Source organism: Calliphora vicina, chromosome 1 (genome assembly GCF_958450345.1).
Source record: "Calliphora vicina chromosome 1, idCalVici1.1, whole genome shotgun sequence".
NCBI classification, from domain to species: domain Eukaryota; kingdom Metazoa; phylum Arthropoda; class Insecta; order Diptera; family Calliphoridae; genus Calliphora; species Calliphora vicina.
The window spans coordinates 95,577,631-95,583,630 of record NC_088780.1 but is presented as its reverse complement, the minus strand read 5'-3'; positions in this window follow the sequence as shown (position 1 = coordinate 95,583,630).

The window sequence follows — 6,000 nt, the reverse complement described above, 5'->3', positions numbered from 1 at the left end:
TAGATTCATTTATATTGTGGAATTTTAAAAAATTAAAAAAAAAGTCCTTTTAAAAAGGCATTTCTATAAAAGTGATCCACATAAAATTCCACCATGAGTTTCCGATGAAAAAGTCACTGATATGAGGAAAATTTTGGATTTATTATGTATGTGGTTAAAATTAAAATCGGAGATGGTAAATCCGACTGCTGTCCGCTTTCACATGGATCCTATCTAGTATCAACTTTTTCATCGTTACACTGGAAGTGTAACTTCATTCAGATTGTGTTGAGCAGTATGTGGCAGAGCTGTAAATTAATCATTAATTTTTGAATTAATTCACGAATAATTCACACAAAAAAATTAATTGAATGAAATTTGAATCAATTCAAATTGAATTTAGTAAAACTGAATTGCAATTCGTTTCCAATTCAAATGAATTTGTAGAATTCGTTCCTAATTCAAATGAATTTGTCAAAGTGAATTGCAATTAATTTCCAATTCATTTGAATTGAATTGATTCTGAATTAATTCAAATGAATTAGAAAAAAGAATTAGCAATTAATTTACAACTCATTTGAATTGTTTGAAATTTGAATTGATTTTGTAAGTAATTATACAGTATGCATTACTGTCGTTTTGTTATTCAACTATTTTTTATGTAAAAGACAGCAAGCATTGTTTTTTTCCTGATTTTTGATTATTTTTTAATTGCTTCTTGAATATTAAATGTGTTTTGTCGTTCAGCGTATTTCAAAATAAAAATCAATTCTTCTTGAAGAAACAAACTCCAAACATCATGTTTTCTTTGATCAGGCGCGGATCCAGGAGAAGACTTTTAAATTTTTTTACTGAATATTTTCATTTTGGTATTGTGATTGCAAACAGGGACCGAAATATAATAATTATTCTTGAAATTTCAAAAGATAAAAGAATATTTTCATAAAATGACATGCTTTTTAAATTCTTGATTTTTTTTGTCAGGAATATTTGTCAGACTTTGATTTTAATTTTTTTTGGCAGATATAAAAATTAATTATTGAGTTTTATAAACATATAGTATGTAAATAATATAAAAAATATGTATACATATGTAAATAAAAGTCAATAATTAATTTTTATATCTGCCAAAATAATAAAAATCATAGAGAATTGTACATAGAGACGAGACACTCCGATTTGTCAAACAAAAATACAACAAATCATATGTTTGATACAACAACAAAATACATTGACTAACATGTATTTTGTTGTTGCAAGAGATAGGTTTTTGACAACAGACTTAGGTTATCTCTATGTTACCCTAAGATAAAAATCATAATCTGACAAATATGTCTTACAAAAAATAACAATTATTTCTGACAAAAAAAAATAAAAATCAAAGTCTGACAATTATTTCTGACAAAAAAAAAATAAAACTAAGAAAATAATAATTATGTTGTGATTTTTATTATAAATATCATGATTGTTACGGTCCCTGATTGCAACTCATTTTTGATTTCATTCATTTTAATTCCTAATCCTTTTTATACCCTCCACCATAGAGAAAACATATAGAGCGGAAATTCTCCTGTCAAAGACCTAACTCAGTTGTCAAAAACCTAAGTGGTGAGAATTTATTAGTAAAAAAAACTATGTGAAAACAAAAACAACACTCGTATGTGTAACTTTTTTGAGTAATTTTTTTGTTTGAGTTTTTTTCGAGTTTCCGCTCTATGTTCTCTATGCCCTCCACCATAGAGAAACATAGAGCGGAAACTAGACAAAAACTCAAACAAAAATATTACTCAAAATAATCACACATACGGGCAGTTTTGCCAATTTAGCCCTATTTGGCCTAAATTTAGCCCTTCTCAATCTTGTTTAGCCACAAAAAAATTAATTTAGCCTTTAGCCTTTTTTTTGTCTTTTTTTATTTTCATTTAGCCATATATATTTACTCTAATGATCTGAAATTTTTGCTGTTGAAAATTAGTAAAATCAGTTCAAAAAAATTGGTAGGGATATTATGACAAAAATTAACTAAAAATGTTGAACCAGTAAACAATTTAAGCACATACAAATTGTTGGACCTTCCATACATTAAAAAATGCCATAACTAATATAGAGAAAATGGACGTTATTTGAATAAAAATTGTTAATAAATATGTTAATGTTTTACGCGCGGGTCCGGGCGTTTATAAAATCATATATAGGGTTAAAGAGAATACTTTTAACTTTATCTGGGCGATGTATTGACGTAAATATAGTACTTTAACAAATATTTTATAACACATGCCATGTAGTATACCGTTTTCAAAGACTACAATCCATCCAATTTAGAAAGAAAAATTCAGTTCATTATCGATAATAATTTAACTATGATAATTTTTATCTGGTCAAATATAAAAAATTAACTTTTTTCCAAATTTAAATTAAATATTTATGTTTACATATTTTGGCTACCTTAGTTTTGATTTGTTTACTAACTAATGGCAAAATTTATGTTTTTGCCAATGAAAATCAATTCTGTCCGGCGACGTGTATAATTTTTAGAATATTTTTTTCTGCATTACATGAGAGGCATATTTGCCATATATTCACTTATCAAAATATTCTCCATTACTTTATACATAATTTGTCTTTCATATAAAAAAATTTGCCTAGGAGCATTTTGCAGGCCAGGTGATAAATACGAGCCTTTAAAAACATCGGCATATGATATACTTGTGGCCCCATATTACGCTATTTTAAAGTTAAGGATCAACATACAGGAATAAATATTCTTATTTTCTTGCATTTGAACGTGTGTTATATTCATACATTTTTGTTTGTCTATTCGGCATAGCCAAATATAACATTATACATAAGTTGTTTTTTTGTTTCAAATGTATGTATTTTTTTAATTAAAAATGTTAGCCCTTTTTGTTCACCATGAATTGGCAACACTGCATACGGGTGTTGTTTTTGTTTTCACATAGTTTTTTCTACTAATACATTCTCACCACTTAGGTTTCTGACAACTGAGTTAGGTCTTTGACAGTAGAGTTTCCGCTCTATGTATATTCTCTATGCCCTCCACCACCACAAGTAGTGAATGAGGGTATATAGTATAAGTTTGTCATTCCGTGTGTAACATTGAGAAATATTCATCTGAGACCCAACAAAGTATATATTTTCTTGATCCTTATGAAATTCTAAGTCGATTGAGCCATGTCCGTCTGTGCGTCTGTGTAAAACACGTTCATATCCAAAATACGCAAACAAAATTGGTAGACTTGCAAAAAATATGTTTGTTGTTGTCATAAGCAGTTTGGTATTGAAAATCAGCAAAATCAGTTCAGTAGAACCAGAGCTATGAACCAAAATGTGAGACAACCTAAAAAAAATTGACAATTTTCACATATTTTTGGTTATTTGTGTAAATATATTGCAGATAATGGCGCTACCAACAAAGTCCCCAAACCGCAAATGAATTAAAGCCCCTTAAGGCCCCAAAACTGGGGACTTAATTCATTGTGAATTAAAACCCAAAAGTTCTAAATGAAATAAATCCCCAACAAAAGGAACAAACCCCCAAACCAAATGCAAAAAAACTTTTCTGAGCAAAGCCACTTTTTGATACACCCCTGAAGAGGAAACCTTTGCGCCCGGCCGATGGCCGGCAATGCAAAATAACTTTTCTGAGGGAAGCCAGTTTTTGATACACCTCAGAGTAATTTCATTATGAATTAAATCCCCAATTTTAGAAATGAAATAAATTCCCAAAAAATGAACTAAGTCCCTATTAGGGACTCCCTAAATTTCGTTGTTGGTTTTTTCTATATAAAATTTTGGGGCCTTAATTCATTAGCGGTTTGGGGACTTTTTTCATTGGGCACTTAGTTCGTAGCGCCGCAGATAATACCATAAAACTTTACACACGTGATTTTTATAATAAAAGGACTAACTCTGGTAAAAATTATAAGAATCGGTTCATAATTTCACAAAGCCCCCATACAAATTTCTTCCCGAAATATGGTTCTATGGGCTATAAATGCCTTCAGAATTGCAGAATAAGTTTCGTGCTAAAAGAAATCACAACACTAAATTTTATGTGGATCGGCCCATATTTGACCATAGCCCCCATATAAAGTTCACTTCTGAAAATCACTTAAATTAGCATAAATTTCTTATAAATATCGCTATTAAGTTGAAATTCGTCATAAATAATCCCCATATATACCAAAATCGCGATACCTAATTCTATGATGATCGGCTTATAATTGGTTATAGCTCCCATATATATCAACCTAAAAAATATGTATGCAGGTGGAGGGTATTTAAGATTCGGCAAAGCCGAATATACCGTTCTAACTTGTTTCTAATTCATTTGAATTAATTCAATTCAAATGAATTGGAAACGAATTGCAACTCATTTTTACAAATTCATTTGAATTGGAAATGAATTGAAATTCATTTCTGCCTAATTCGTTTGAATTGATTCAAATTTCATTCAATTAATTTTTGTTGTAAAATTAATCAATTCAAAATTTAGCTAATTCATAATGAATTAAAATCAAAAAAGGATGATTCATTTATAGCTCTGGTACATGTGATATCACAATGAGCTTGTAGTACATTCATTTAAAACCTAAACTCTTAAGAACTAAATTCAAACCTTTTACTAATTTAAATTTTTCGAGAATATCTCTTTATATTTGCAAAAAAAAAATACCTTGTCCATAATATTAGTGTTCACACACATACCCTGTAATAAACATTGAAGATAGGGTATGGGGCGAGGAGAGGGGAGGGAGGTTCGAGAAGTACAGTTAAACTTTATACAGGATCCAAATAAATGGCTAGGAATTTTGCAAAAGAAGACAACAGCAACAAAAATTATGATTATCATAATTTTGTGTTACGTGAGTTTTCATGTGGAAAAGATGAAACATCATCAGTATCGTTATATTATTACTTTTTTACTGTTGTTTTTTTGTTGTTGCTGTTGTCTGTATTAGTGCTACAGCTAGTGGTGGAGTAGTGGAAGAAAACCCAGTAACATGTTGTACACTTGTGGTATGAAAACTTATTTTGCTGCTGCTGTATTCTGCTGAACACATCAACAACTCGGATGTCCTTTTTTAGTACTACTACTACTACTTTATTTTTGTTGTTTTTCTTTTACTGCTACTCTTGTACATGTCGTGTGTATATGTGTGTTTTTCTTGTAATCGTCATCACCATAATCATAGTTTTGCAGTTACTCCTGATTTTACCTCTGTTTTGTGGCGCCCGTCTGACAGGCGCCAATCTCTACGTTGTGTTTTTTTTTCTCATTCATTCTACATCTTTGCTCCCTGCTTTTAATACAGAAAGGAATTTCAGTTTTCCTTTGTATTTAGCTCAAGGTGGCAGGGGTAGATGCTGAAGCTGTATGAAAGTATATGAAAAGTTCGTATTTCTTTTTGTTGCTTTTGTCGGTGTTGAACATCATATCATGTTGTTTAATATTTTGTATTTAAAGGTTGTTGTATGTTTTATTTACTTTTTACAAACACCGACGACTACAACAAAAATAAAAACTACTTTTAGCACAACTTATTGCCACATATTTCTAGACTCTCTGCTAACGTGTTGTTTTATATTAATAATTTCTGTGTATTTTTTGTTTGCAACCTATAAATGAGTGTAGGAAGGTATTACTAACTTTAAGGTTTAGTTGACTTAACTAAAAAAGAAAAATTTGGATTTAAAAAGAATTTATTATCTTCTAAATAAATTAGAAGAGCGCATTTTATATTCTGCCACTTATTAACAACTAAAAAGCGATGTAAATTTCTTTACTAGATCACATTTTTCAATTTCATAAACTTCCAAAATTTGTCCCCATAATTTACAGTTTTCTAAACTGAAATTAATTTAAAGAATTTGGGACATTCATCATTTCCACCAAAAAAAAAACACTTGATTACTACACATACAGCTTGTAATTTATAGCTTTCACATGGAAAATGTAGAAAATGTGTGGGAACAAAGGAAACTTGCCCCCCTCCCCCT